Below are 14,393 nucleotides of genomic sequence, written 5' to 3'. Positions count from 1 at the left end.
GTTATTTTATCCAAGTCGAATCGTTGTTAGCGAAATAGCTTATTTATTATTAAGGGGATCCCAATAAGAGGAAAATGAAAAATGAAACGGAGTAGAATTATAAAGTGAAGAAACACAGAGAGAGCTAGAAATTGAAGCTTTGCGTGCCGGAATGTGTTTCGCGTCGCAGAGACACGCAGGTTGGATATTAACGCAATTGGATCTAGGTAATGATTACTTACCATGATAATTCGTACCGTCTCACGCGCAACCGTCACAGCAACCGTGTCACGTACTTGATCTTTTAATGCTGGTCCGTCATATTCATCTGAATTGCTAATATTCCTCGGATTCAGAATGAGAGTTTCTCGTAGCACTGCCAGACCAAATCTGAAAACATTCAATTCATTATTATTCCAGACATGCTTAATACAATGTTCTACAAAAATTACAAATTTTTATACAGCGAAATTATATTATTCGAAGATTTAGATTTTTCAAATTTTTATTGTCAGCATTTTCGCGATGCGGCTTTAATAAAATTTTATGTCTTTACGTGTGTGAAGTGAAAAAACGATTTAGCTTTCGTATATTATAAGTAAGCTCGTTTTTGTTCACAGAATAGCATCGAAATCGTTGCGAGAAGCACAAAAATGTATTGACAGGCTGCGAAAATAATTTCATAAATAACAGCCGGTAATAAGAAGCCGCATAAGACGATAATAATTCAGAAGGTGGTATTTATATTCTGTTACTCATGTTACTTTATTTCCCGACGCGTTTAGTCATCCCGTTTCCCGTTAGGGAGCGGCCGATTTTGGAGAAGACTGCGGTTGGTATGTGGGCATCGCGCCGGTGAAAATTAATATCTCGGCGAGATGAAACGCGGTTCCTAGCGCGATGTCAAAGGACTAATATGCCAGAGGCCGCCTGGTAATGAATGCGATCTCTGTAATTAACGCGCGGCCTAATGGCAACACGATTCTGTAGTTGGTCTACGCAGGTCAACCCGCGTCGAAATCGAATGCGTATTAAGCGGAATGACTCGCACGAGACAGGCCCCCTACCGGTAGTTCGACAATTAATATGTATTATTATTTCGATAATAAGAACCGCGCGTTCTCATCACACACGTGAAACAGATATTCCTGACGCCGAATTCGGCTGTAATCACAGGATGCGACGCCGAAAGAACATGAAGGTGAAAGAAAAGGAGAGGAAGTGGTAAAAATGATCGAAAGAAACATCAACGTAAAAGAAGAATTGCATCAGAATAAGCATATATTTCTCTCTTCTCTCTCTCTCCTTATAATATATTTCTTATTATTATTAAAAAATTTCAGATTTCTAGAAAGTTTTTCAATTTCTTGTCATCTCAAAAAGTCTTTAGAAAATATGTAATTATTTTTATTACTAATAACGAATATAACATTAGCGATAAAATCAATTTTAAAAAATCGTTTATATTGCTACAGAACTTTCAGACAATGCGACAGGTAGGGAAAAGACGCTTGAAATGCAATAAAATCGATTAATATAGAAAACATGATAGCCATTGCGAAACTATCTAATTGATCAAAGGCAATCGTCAATGACCCAGGTGGCGAGGTGTCCCAGGTCATTCGTAGGTAAAAATGCAGTCGAGCGAACGTAAGACACGCGATACAATGGACAGGCCCCCCTGGTGGGGCCCGCGAGCGCCGCAGACCTTATCTGTCGAGATCTATGGTACGTACTAGGACCCAGGGGCCTGTTAGAAATATCGCATCGGCCGATCGCAGATAGGATCGCGATAAACGGCCCCTCTTTTCACCGCGAAGAGACCTCGACCAGAGAGTAGGCGGCGGGCCTGGATTACGAGCAGCTGGTGAACCTTGATAGTTTACAATAAACCGCGCTTACAGCAAATTTATCCGGGAAACGAATGTTGACATCGTCTACGCTGACATCTTCCTCGTCGGAGGATCGCAAAGATGCTCTTTGAGGCGCAGAAATATTCTCTTCATTCTTTCAAACGTACAAGGTCGAGAATAAAATCTCATTGTGTCGCATCGCCTATTATTTTATAAATCAAAAGAGATGAAAATACATACTTGCCACGCGCGATTGTACATTGAAGAGACTATTATAGAATTAAATGAGTTTACACACAAGTAAAAATTTCTTAGAATTTTATTTTTATTCGTATATATGTATATAATCTTATTTTGATATTTATCCCTCCATTCTAACAAGAGAGATCGACATTCAAAGAGCATAAGAGTTAGCCAAGGCGAACTGTCGCGACGTCGAGTATGCTATCCGATTGTTCGGCAACGTGATCGGTCACGTCATTGAAACACCTACGCTTCCAGCGAGATAAGCATCTGAGATAGTCACTATAGAGTTGCGAGATATAGCTTGCGGAGCCATAGACGTCTTTCGCTATCTTATGAACGTCTGCGACTCGCAGATCTCTGAACCTGTTGACGATTGTCCTCATCGCTGTTTATGTCAGTCTCTCCCGTTCTGTTTGAATTAGCAACTCGTTTCTCTTACCGCAAGAAAGATATATACAAAGTGGTCCATCTCGTAGACTTCAAATTTCATATTTTTAATATCTCATAGCGATTACTTACACTGATGTTATATATGTAATATTTAAAAATTTTAAATATAAAAAGTTTACGTAATTGATCTTAGATCTTGACACATTGCAAGCTATTCGTTGCCAGTTTCACGTTTACTCCACAAAATAGAAATAAAAGGCAATATTGTGCCGGTCTGGTGATTGGAACGTATAATCGCTACGACGATCTTTGGAACATATTGGATTTCGTCGGAAGCGCGGATAACCGTGTACTGATTTCTGGAGTTGCTCGGCTGTATCCGCCCTTTCACGGATAATTTGATCTCGTTGACGATAAAGATGTACAACGCGCGCAAGCCACGATCCGCGATCAGATATCTCACGGGATAACAAGCGGGATTGTACGAAGACTAATTGCTAACGCGCCAGTCTGTACTTAGATTGTATTCGGTAAGAAATGCGGAAGAAACGCGGATAGGGAAGTTGTTTTGCGCCGACCGAGATACAAGATCGAGACCAATTTTCAGCTCCTTTTTTTCAATCATTTTATACATTTTCCGAGGATCTTAAATGAAAGAAATAAATCAGGAAAGACACGTTATGTCATCAACGTCGTAAATAATAATTTCTTGAGAGATTGATAGAGATATAAGTTAATATTTTTAAAAAATCCAAATTTGCGCTCTAAAATTCTGTTCGTTTCCACAAACGCTCCAGGAAATTTGAGTATTGAATCATGCCGAAAAATCTCCAAAAGAGCGCCAACTCATGGCTTGGGTCGGCAACTTGAGACGTGCATTTCCTCGAAAAGGCAATTAAAACTCGAAATCTCCTCCACGACACGGCACGTAGAACGAGTCGTAAAAAGATATCCGTTCAGACGAGTCGCTTCTCTGGATGAACTATTTTACGCGAGAAAATAAAACCGCCGATTTCCAGCAAGTTTCCCTGAGCCAGGAAATTTAAACCTACGGAATGGATATCTTTAGTGTCGACCATAAAAGTTTTAAAGAGGGCGGAAATGTAACCGCACAAGAGATTAATATGTTCAAGTTGATGCCAGATGTATTTTTCAGCATATATATGTATAATTAATTATATGTATCATTATAATATTTATAATATTATTAATTATATATTTATATGATAAAAATAAAATACACTTTAATCATTAATATTTTTCTGTATAGAATAATACGATTCCTAGTGTATCAACCATGGATATGTATTAATAAAGTGTAATATAAAATATAAATAATATAAAATATAAAATATAAATAATTTAGTTAAAGGTTCCACTCTCTAAAAGTGAATCAGTGAAAATATCACTAATTTAAATAGTAAAATAAGATTTCACTGAGAATCAGTGAGTATTTTACTGATCTTCAGTGGAAACGCTTACTTTTTTGTTATTTTATCTTATATCTCACTGATTATGGTCAGTTTAAATCAAATTCACTGTAAAACCAGTAAATTTCACTGTAAAACCAGTAATTGCTAGTTCGTTCGTTTACCGCTACGATCGCTATCTCTCTCGTATTTAATTTTAGTCATAAGAATTATATAAAGTTTGCAAAGAGCGACATTTAAAATTAGAAGTATTACTTCGATTTAATTTCTGATACAATCTCAATAGAGAGGCTTCAGATATTAAATCGATCTTTATAAGTCGGACAAATAAATGTCTGGCGACTTAATGAAAATTATTCGTTCGTTATCTATTTAAAATAACAAGTTCAATATGCATGTAATATATAAATAAAATAAAATTTTTAATATAATAAATATTTAGTAAATATAAATAAAATTTTTAAGTTTATATGAAACAGATAGAGAGATGAATTGTAGTTTAATATTACTGACAATAACGAAAGAAATATTACTAATATTGAGAAATATTACTGATTGAAACAGTCAAAATTATTAACTGATTCTTTCAATAAAATATCACTCATTTACAGTGCTGTACTTATAACTGCTGTAATAAGTGACTATTTACTGTTTTTCAGTGATAATACGCTGATTCACTTTTAGAGAGCATGTAAAAAACAATATCATACATTTTTATTTAAAAAATTAGCATTTCTAAGAGTTTCTCATTAGAACAATCATATTCTCGCATAGACAATATTTTATAACTGTCGACACAAAATTGTTCGACAACGTTAACGCGGTGAAAACATGGAAGGCTCGTATTATGAGAAAAAGAAGGCAAAATATTTTTCTTCCAAATGCATTCGACGACAGGCTATACAATGACTGCCACAATGGCGAACTTTTAACGCGGTCGTACAACAGCGACGCCATACAAGCATAATCCACGGGGTTTCCGCCGGTATCTCATCTCGATCTCGATCCCACTGTCGGATCTCCCAGCCCACAGATCATCCCAGATAGACCTGTGATCTCCGCCAGCTGTGCCGAAAGTCGAACATCTTGTATTTTGCGCACCGCAGAAAGGAATTGCAAACCCACAGAAAATTTCACACTTCTAACGCAATGTTTAAAAATAACGTATTGCATTTTTCCTAAAACAATATTGAGAACGCCATTGATTCATTTTGAAATCCGCTTGTGCTATAATGTTTCAAACACGAATATCCGGGAGTCGTGTACTTTTGTGCACGAGGTACATTACGCGAGATTTAAGCTTGTCCTTAGCATCGAAGGACCGAACAATGCTTGGCCGCTTTAAGAGAGATGGCCTGCTTCTGAACATACATTTTATTCCAGAAGCGTATAACGAGCACGAAGGCTTTGTCGTGGCCATGTTTCGTGTTCTCGAAACGCTCGGCATTCCGATTCGCTTGCAGGTTCATGTTAGTGCAGAATAAAGCAGCACGAAGATCGTTCGCGGAATTTGGATCTGACCAACCGCGTTATGCAATCGGGACAACTGGAGGAAAAAAAGGATACAATATGCAAACAAACGTTTCAATTATTCAGGTAAAAATTTGTTTTTTGCGCATGAATAAAATTTCCTTGATTATCGCGAGAATATCTAAAGAAAACCGTCACAAAAGGAGTCTTCGAGATTCGCAGACAGATTAGAAAGATGGTGTCTCGCGACTTTAACGAACTGAATGAATAGTAGATCCGGTATCTTCGGGAAAGCAAATCCGGTAAAAGCAGATCGGAAATCTCTGATGAGCGAGAGCTGACGCGAGTAACGCGAAAAGTCGACGGGCATCGAGATGGAGATACGCAGGTGAATTTCGGAGCTGCCTCTCCTCGGATTCTAACGGGGATCGTCCATAAGCTGTTTAGTATTCCGCCGCTGATGGGATACCTATCGGTCGCCATCTCGGTAAAATATTGCATTTTCGCTGACGGCTCAATCCGGCCAGAAATTATGGTCGTCTCGTGACCGACCAAGCAACGCATCGCGTTGTTAGCATAATTAATGAATAGCGTGTTCGTCACGTTTACGTTGCAAAGTGGACGTTTACATGCGATATTTTGAAATATTATATTATTTATACGCTGAATAAAGGCGATAAATTGCGATGTCACGAGGATTTCGTTAGATTGTCGGACCTTGTTATAATTATATAAGATTTTTTGAATATTATTTTTGAACGATTAATTTTTTGGGCATATTATGCAGAATGCAACCATGAAGATTGTATGCTAGCGTAAAGAGGATTCGACATATATGAGACACAAAAAATGCAAACATGATAATAATTAGCAGTACGAAAAACACGTATTATACGCGTCGTAAAAACAAGAAGATGCGAAAGATAGATTTATAAAGAAGCACGAAAACAAGTCGACACGGGTTCCGTAAAAATTTATGACGAGAAATACAATTTGGTGTGGTGGCAATTCGTTAAGCGATTATCACGCGATTTACGAATGAGCTGGTATAAAACCAAACATGGAACAACGCCAAGTATCGTATTAATTCAGAGCTAATTCTTGATAATTCGAGCACCGACTTTCGCCGCGATTTCACCAGCTAATGTACGGATTATCGACCGCTCGTTGAAAATTATGAGGCAGCCTTTAATAATCGCGGAGGCCAATCGTGTTCAAATTGACCCATTTCGATCTCAACATTCGCCATTAATTTGCCGAATTTATCGATTATCTGACCAAATTTGTCTTCGTTTTTCATAGCGGATTATTTTTTTTGTGTGCATGTGTGTACATACGAATGCTATGTAATTTATATAAAATATTTAATGTTCCATAAGACGAGTGGAGATTACATTAGCGATTAAGAAGTTATCGTGAAAGTTTTTCAATATTTAAAAATCTCTGCATTGCCTTAAACCAATTCAGACTCAAACCTCGTCAACTTCTTAAACTAGGACGTAAAATTGATACGTCCAATCCCGAAATCAGCCAGACAAGAATGTAGCCAAAGGAAGCATTTAAATGTGATTAAGGCGAGAAATATGAGAGTATATTATGCTCATTCGGATGCTGATCGCGGGGCTTCCGTCGCTGATTCTTGCAATCGGCACCTTGCGGCGCCGCTGTTAACGCCTTTAGAGAATCGAATGTATGACATTAGCGATCGAAGACTGCACCAAGGAAATAAGAGGGCCTCGTGTCCGGTCACCTTGACCGTGGATAATTTATGTTAATCGGCATTCGGAAAGTACTGTTGCCCCTACGAATTTGGCACCGATCGGTCGGTCGTGTTCTACGCGATGATGATTGTTAGATCTGGTTTCGAACCCTCGACTGTATAATGGTCAAATAATCACACGTCAGGTGCCGGATAGAACGGCGCACGACCTTAACGCGTGAACAAGAACCTTCAAAATTGCATATTTGCAAATTAATAAAAAATTGAATTATTAAATAATTAAATTATTATTAATTAAAATATTTTTAAATTATTAATATACAATAAAAATTATCAAAATTGAATATTCAATTTTAAATTTTTTAAATTTATATACATATATATGTATATATACGCGCATAAAATGTATATATTTTCTATCAGGTAGCTATTGAATGTGTATTACAGAAGAAATTACATGGGAATACCGTGCTGTAACACCAGCAGACATCGATAATTGGATCTAAAGTCCGATAGAATATTACGAACCGTGGAAATTGATTCTGATAGAGAGTAGCGTAGGCTAGCGGTGCGGCCGAGTTTACCTGGAGCAAGGTATGGTAAATGGACCCAAAGTTACTGGGCCGCCTTTCGCTGAAAGGGAGCAAAAAACGGCGTACTGTATGAAATTCATAATAGGTGGCGGCCCCTTTCAAGCGGACCCAGCCGCGATCTTCCCTATGTGGTACGTAGGTCTGCCGAATATGAAAGCGGAATCTATTACGCGAGTAGCCTCGGAGGCCCCTCCGCGCGGACCCATTAAGCAAATTTGAAATTACGCTTGCAAATTTCGAAATGCAAATCATCGACTGGTGGGGGTCGCGTCTACGCTTTTTGCGACTATAAATTTCTGCTTTAATTGGATCGGATTATTGTAATTCTGGTCCGGCTTATTTATGAGCTCCGTTTCGGGCCTCTTAAACTCGCTCCAACTCGTCCGCTATTTCCAATTCCGTCTCTCTGCGGCACTTAGTACCTCCCCTTTTCCCGTTCAAAACTAAAGGATGAATCGGTTATTAAATTACGGCTGGGCTTCGTGCCCGTTTCTGTCGGCAGGTGAGCAAGGAGCTATCTGTTTATGCACGCCAAGAACGAATTGTTGGTCGCAATTTATGAAGGATGCGGTGAGATTGAGTGGCACGAATCCACGTGACTATTTTCACGATTACTGTCTATTTATTATGCACAAAAAATTAACACGACTGTTTTTTGGTGATCGCCATCTACTAGCGAGATTCAACTCACTCAATCGATGATCCGTTAGAGAATTCGTATATATATGAAATGTTTAATTTCTCGCGCCGACTACTTCTTAACTCACCGCCAAAAAAATGCCGCTATAAAATACCTATGCCGCGCAAGAAACGTTGAATAGCCGGTGAGTATTCTGCATGACTAAACACCGAACAAAATGTGCGGAACCCTTTTACAAGCCATCAATCAATAAGTAACAGAATGTAAGAATCGTCGAGCGAATCTCAGGCCGCGGCTGCTTGCCTATTTTTTTTTTTAGCCGACTCTGTTATCCGACGCCTCGCGGCTTCCCATGCTGACTTGCAGCAACGGATCCAACCTTCGCGAAAGATAAAAAGAAAAAAAAGAAAAAAATGCGCGCGCGAGAAAATTTTAATGGCGCCTCCGTCGACCGTTTAGACACAATAAACGTCAACAGACCCGCTTGCGCCCTCCTTACACCTTTTTTTTCCAGCGAGTCATTTTGATTCGCTTGCACGCGGCCGGCATCTGCGCGGTGACACAAAGATCTCGCGCGACCCCCTTTTAGCAGGTAGATATTAAAATGCGCCGGGACTATTAGCCGGCGGTGATATTTCAGTTTCAGTTGAATCGCGCTAATGGCGACTGCCGAAAAGGGTTACTTCGCCGGGATATTAAAATTCATGAAAATTATGCACGACTGAAATTGCTACGTCGGCCTGCCATGTGTCGATTTTTACACGCTGCATCTTTCTCGCCGTGTAAAAATTAAAATTCATGATGCTATTTATCGGAAAAGCGTTAACATTATACCTACTGCTACGCAGATGTTTCGGGTCCGAAATAGATTAATCTTTTGCTTTGACAATTCTTTTTTCAATAAAACATGAACACATGAGTGAAGGTCTTGGAAATAAACAGAATGCAGTAACTTCTTGTAAAGAAAAAGATTAATTCTTTAGCAAATTTTTAACATTTTTGCAAAGTTTTGAATATTATAATAAAATTAAATCGCAATTTGATTTAAAAATAAATTATGCATCGAGAAACGCTCGAGTCGGTTCGTTCTATGCCACGTTAAAAACGGAAAGTAGACGGAGAAGCGAGCGATAAGCAGTTACATAAGAATGCATCCGCCGAATGTATTTCCTCGCATCTACTGCATCGTACTTATCCTGGCTGGCGTTTTACACGGGTCGGTGAATCGATTAACCTGCATTACGAGGAGCTCGTTGCTAGTCATGCACGCTGCATCGACAAGTCACGAGCACAATGTGTAACGTGGCAGTTCGAAGAAGAGCAAGACCTTTTAGTGTATCTACCGGGTGTCTCGCGCAATACAATTTTTCTTACCTTATTTACTATTTCGATATACATGTGACTTTTCTTATGTAAAGTTTTCAAATTTCGGAAAAATAAGACATTTGATATAATCTTCAAAAAATCCTCGATCGTTAGAAATATTAGGTTTATCATACTCATCCCGCTAATATGAGAAATTAATCGTTTAATATCTTACATATGATTTAGGTTCATTAAAAGAATCGAGAAATTATAGTCTTCAAATCCTCAAGATTCGGAAACATCCCTATATAAGTGATTGGACAATTTCAATGCTGCTTGCGCTCGATTCGGTATGCGATGCGATCATAGACAAGCGTGTTCACCTGTTATGACTCAGCTGATCCTAGGTACCTCGAGCCAAGTACACGGGATTACATCGCCCTTCTCAATGCAGAGGTAATCGTAAGATATTCGGGTCAATAGCCCCGTACGTCGCGATCGAATCGTGGCGCGAAGTGTGTCGAGCGCGCTGACACGCGGGCAAAGAATCACAGATTTATCGCCCGCATCGATCATCGTCCAACAACATCGCGCATCGTACATCGAAAAACGAATAAAAATTGTGTTAGTTGTGCAAATCAAGTTTATTGGTATATGTGCTGTGTTTTTCTTCAGCTTCTCGTAAATCAAGGTGATCGACATATCACTTTCACGAATCGCTGAAAAATAAATCGACGTAAATTATTAAAGCAAATCTATTATGCAGATTTCATTGTACCAACGTTCCGTATTCCTTTAAAAGAAGTTTAAAGTTTTAAAAAGTATTTTCTTTGCAAAAAAAATTCAAAAGTACTGCGTGACTTGTGCGACGATTTCGAAAGTAGAACTCGTGCTCTCCTCTTTTTGTTTCCTAAAGTAAAACGATTCCTCCGGGACACGCGGCGAATCCAACAAAAGGCCCGATCGAAAATGTTGAAACCTTAATTTATATGCGATTTTGCGGTCGCCCGCATTCTCCCAAGACCCCGAAGACCTTCGATATTTCCGTGTACAGGGAACTGATTTCGATGCAGCTATTCCATGACTGCTCTAGGAGACCGGACCGCTTTTTTTCGGAACACTGCCGATATACACCGTCTCTGATGCTAATAGAGCTCGATGGAGCTCTGGATTATTTTGCTAGCGATATGGAGGAAAAAATAGTACGATAAAAGAAGATATGTGCCAACAGGAGCCACCCGAGTCGCAAGCGAAATACCGGGAAGGCAAATGCCGGTCTCTCTCTGATCCATATCCCGAATTTACATTTCGATCGGTACCGCTAGCTCCAATCTAATTCCGCCGGTAGAGTATTTATGGCGGTATTTCAAGAAGAATAGAATAGAATACTGGTTTATATAACAAGTCGGCAGTATCATCGCATAGTATATCGTTGAAAAGCGACCCTTGCCTGATATTCACGATCCCAAAGTAGTAACGACGATCTAGTCTATAATTTTCTCTTTACAATAAGGTCGCATTCAAAGTTAGCTTTTAGAAGTGTTGAAAATACCACAATATCAAGTACCCATACATGTGGAAGTAAAATAAAACTACTCTCTTCTTTTATTTGTAGTTAGAGAAATATATATATATCTATAATATAGTTGCCGAAAAAAAATTTTAGAGAAAATTTAACGGTAATCTTTTTCTAATATTGACTATTTCTTCGGCGACAATCTCATCACGTGACTCGTTATACTCGCAAAGAATGATTCCGTCGGCACACGGTTAAAAACTGCTGTCTCTTTCCCTTCCCTCGACGATTGCATTTTTCATAGGTCGCGTAAGTCGAGTTAAATGAATCGTTAAATCCTCTCAATATTGTGACTTGCTAGAATCAAATTGAATTTGCATAAGAGCTCGTTAGATGCCACGGAACGGTGACCCGTCTAATGCCGGAATATTGTTATTCAAATAACTGCTATACGACGGCCAAAGGCTCGATAATCCCCGGCGATGATATATCGTATATTAATGACGAACTGAATATTATATGCAGATCGGATTATAGATAGACAGGCGTTAAATACCTACCCTATCGTACCAAATTAATGAGGACCGTATCGTTTCTGATCGATCAATCGTATTGATCTATCGCAGTATTAAATGCATCGATCGGATCGCGCTGATAAAACACTCAAATTCACAAGGAATAGAATTAGGTTTTGACTACGTAATTCTTTCCGTTCTATAAGAAGATCGATCATAGTTAAGCCTCCTTAAGGTGAGCTTACCTCATGCTCGATGCCGTTATAATCTAATACGTTACATTCTGATTTGTACTTCATTGCACTGTAAAACGTTATATTATATTATCTAATATCATTCTAAATATTTTCAACGATCCGCAGATTATTTAAGATAATAAATATAAAATACATGATGAATCACAAGAGAAAAAAAACCTTTAATTGATCATTCTTTGCCAACAAAATGATTATATTATAACAAGTCACGAGGTGAGATATCACAAAAAAATAACCGAATTCGAAATGTATTACGTAACTATTATAACTTTTTTACGAAATCCCTCTGCCACTTGCTCCGCCTCAACCGTTAGATACAAATAAAACTGATATAGAATATGTATATAAAAGTACGTAGAAACTATACGATGCGCAATTCATGGGTGCGCATTATATCTACGGGCGCCCCATAAAACCGCACCGTAGCACGCGCGTTTACGAGAACCGAGCCGAATCTGGATATGTAAGTAGTAAGACTATGAGGTTTCTAACGCAGGGGCTCCGAGGGGGGGTGAGGGGCGAGGGGGAACCGCGGGCGGGGGGGGTGACGTCACGGGGGGGGTGATGTCACGCGGGGTGACGTCACGCGGGGGGGGTGACGTCACGTGCGGGGGATGATGACGTCACGCGGGGGATGATGACGTCACGTGCGGGGGATGATGACGTCACGCGGAGATGATGACGTCACGCGGGGGATGATGACGTCACGCGGAGATGATGACGTCACGCGGGGGATGATGACGTCACGCGGAGATGATGACATCACGCGGGGGATGATGACGTCACGCGATGGATGAGGGGGTCCGCGCGGGTAGGGGGGATCCGCGGCGCGAGCGATGGACGAGAGGGTCCGCGCGGGTAGGGGGGATCCGCGGCACGAGCGATGGACGAGGGGGTCCGCGCGGGTAGGGGGGATCCGCGGCGCGAGCGATGGACGAGGGGGTCCGCGCGGGTAGGGGGGATCCGCGGCGCGAGCGATGGACGAGGGGGTCCGCGCGGGTGGGGGGGACGGGTGTGAGAAGAATAGCGCTACGTGTGGGAAAAGGATAGCGTAAAGTGTGTGAAGAGGACAGTGCGACAAGGATGACACGTGACATCATCAACATGTGACAAGGATGGCGTCAACGTGGGACAAGGACAACGCATTATAAGATGCCACATAGGTGGGAGCAGGACGACGCAAAGGTAAGTGAGTGATAGCGACGAGCTTGTGAATGAGAGAGAACGATAATAGCGCGAAGAGAACGCATACGAAAGAGAACTATAATATCGCGAGAACAACGTGTGCGAGAGAGAACGATAATAGCTAAGATAACGCGTGCGAGCGAGAACGAAGATATCGCGAGACTTACAACTAACGCGAGACTTATTGTTAGAACGATAGCGCGTACGAAAGAGAGAGAGAGAACGATAAATTCTTACAATTAGCGCAAGAGAGACGCAAGGGATGGGAACGCAAGGAGAGGCGCGTAAATAAATACATTTCTTTTCAATACTAAATATAACATTTATTTTAAAATGTGTGTGTGTGTATTATACAATTTGTGTGTGTGTGTGTGTGTGTGTGTGTGTGTGTGTGTGTGTGTGTCTAATAAAATAATAATATAATAATATAAAATTTAAAATTTAAAAAAAAAAATAATAATAATATAATAATAAAATAATAAGAATAATATATTTGGGGGGAGTGCGCCGGGCTAAGGAGGAGGCCGCTCCTAGAATGCTAAGGGGTCGATGTGCCGGGCTGAGTGGAGCCGCTCCTGGAACAGAAAAAGACATTTGAATAGTTTTTAATAATTTATTTTAGAACTTTTGATATATTATAAATTGAAAGTTACTTACAATATTATCCATTTATTTTAATTTGTGCAAATGGGACACATATTGCATGATATTATTTGATGCAAATTTTTCCTGCACTCTTTGCAATAACTGCCTAATAATAGAGCACAATAATCCGTTTTGTGTTTCCTGACGGAGTATACGTTTCGAAACGATGATGCCAATCTCAGAAAACAGTCTGAACAATACTTAGTTCCTTCTTCCACATCATAATAATAATATTTGATGCGACACATTTTTATGGTAATATCCAAATTATTTATTTCCATCGCGTTTAAATGTTTATACTTTTTCAGTCTTAATTCTTCATCATTATCACTGGCATAATCTGAATCCACTAAAGGTGGTATTTCTTCCTCGGATTCTTCCTCAGAGCCATCCTCGTCTGATTCGTCTAGATTATCAACATCCATTTGGTTGCCATCTTCGACGATAACAACCTCTTCAATATCCTCGTCGATGATAATAACATCTTCGTCATCGATGATAATAATCTCTTCTTCAGCCATTGCACTAACGTAACACAAGACTAACGAAACGCAAAGAACAACGAAAGAAATAATATTCTAATGTCGCAGGCTCCTCTTCATTATATATCTTTTAATATCTTTTGTCTCATTCCAACTAGAGCATCACG

The 14,393-nt window shown here is 39.7% G+C and overlaps 2 long non-coding RNA genes across 2 annotated transcripts in view; one reads left to right on the top strand and one right to left on the bottom strand.

Annotated features, from left to right (window-relative positions):
• Positions 1-14,393, bottom strand: part of LOC145970900 (uncharacterized) — a 113,841-nt gene that overhangs the window by 39,011 nt on the left and 60,437 nt on the right. Inside the window, exon 3 of the long non-coding RNA XR_014438666.1 lies at positions 222-369. This is a non-coding gene — a long non-coding RNA (uncharacterized LOC145970900). The remainder of the gene's footprint in view (positions 1-221; positions 370-14,393) is intronic.
• The window catches only part of LOC145970898 (uncharacterized), a 161,010-nt gene that overhangs the window by 117,575 nt on the left and 29,042 nt on the right, over positions 1-14,393 (top strand). The gene's annotated exons all lie outside the window — the stretch shown is intronic.

Source organism: Camponotus vicinus, unplaced genomic scaffold (genome assembly GCF_025532165.1).
Source record: "Camponotus vicinus isolate PSW18456_S1 unplaced genomic scaffold, iyCamVici1.0 SCAF_4, whole genome shotgun sequence".
Taxonomy (NCBI): domain Eukaryota; kingdom Metazoa; phylum Arthropoda; class Insecta; order Hymenoptera; family Formicidae; genus Camponotus; species Camponotus vicinus.
This window is presented reverse-complemented; position numbering and strand designations above follow the sequence as displayed.